The sequence below is a fragment of the Acanthisitta chloris genome, unplaced genomic scaffold (genome assembly GCF_000695815.1).
Source record: "Acanthisitta chloris isolate BGI_N310 unplaced genomic scaffold, ASM69581v1 scaffold1263, whole genome shotgun sequence".
Classification (NCBI taxonomy): Eukaryota; Metazoa; Chordata; class Aves; order Passeriformes; family Acanthisittidae; genus Acanthisitta; species Acanthisitta chloris.
This window is the reverse complement of record NW_008666315.1, coordinates 1496-2489: the sequence shown is the minus strand read 5'-3', so window position 1 is coordinate 2489 and position 994 is coordinate 1496. Positions and strand designations below refer to the sequence as shown.

General features: G+C 54.1%; 1 protein-coding gene across 1 annotated transcript in view; it reads left to right on the top strand.

Moving 5' to 3' along the window:
* The window catches only part of B3GAT1 (beta-1,3-glucuronyltransferase 1), a gene marked incomplete at its 3' end in the record, with an annotated part of 7214 nt that overhangs the window by 4925 nt on the left and 1295 nt on the right, over positions 1–994 (top strand). The window lies entirely within an intron of this gene.

The following is a 994-nucleotide window of genomic DNA, read 5'->3' as shown; positions in this document are numbered from 1 at the left end:
GCTCTTACTTTAGCTCGGACACCCACAGGAATATAGGCACTTTAAAAGCAGAAAGTGAATTTCTTTTTTCCCCAGTCCCTTTGAGATTGGCTCTGGCAGCATCTTGAGGGAGACACTGCACATGAATAAAGCAGAAAGGGTTCCTTCATTCACTCCTGTGCTTTGCTCACAGTCTGCTGTGTCTCTGCAGTTAAGGTCACACAGAGCCAAGGAAATGTGCTGTGAAATGCAGGAGACACACATTATTGTTCCCTGTGGACAGGAGCTGCCGTTAGCATCTGTATAATGCAGAAGGGCAAGTGCCAGAGCTCTTCTGCTCTCGTTTGCAGTAATTAGCAGTGATGAGATTAGCTCTGGGAGATCCCTGATCCAAGAGACCGAGCTGAGAGCTGAACGGGAGGCTGAGCCTGGCAGAGAGCAGGGCAGGGTGCTGGGGGTGAGCAGGCACAGTGGCCTTCAGAGCATCTGTGCTGGCAAGCACAGGCAGCTGAAGTGGCCCCTGGTGGCTCTGCTCTATTTCTGGGGACTCTGCAGGGAGCAGAGCCATCCACTGATGTTCTGCAGGGTAGGGACAGCTAGAAAGGACTGACCTGCAAGCTGGGAGAGTCTGGAGGGACTTCCCAGCTACAAGGGACTGTCCTGCACTTTGGGAGAGTCAGGAGAGGCTGTGCTTCCCATCTACAGGGGACTGTCCTGCATGTTGAGACACAGGAGAGGCTGTGCTTCCCACCTACAGGGGACTGTCCTGCACTTTGGGAGAGTCAGGGTGGGGGTAGTCAGGGGAGGCTGTGCGTCCCAGCTACAGATTGTCCTGCACTTTGGGAGAGTCAGGAGAGGCTGTGCTTCCCACCTACAGGGGACTGTTCTGCATGTTGAGACACAGGAGAAGGCTGTGCTTCCCATCTACAGGGGACTGTTCTGCATGTTGAAACACAGGAGAAGCTGTGCTTCCCACCTACAGGGGACTGTTCTCACATTGGGAGAGTCAGGGGAG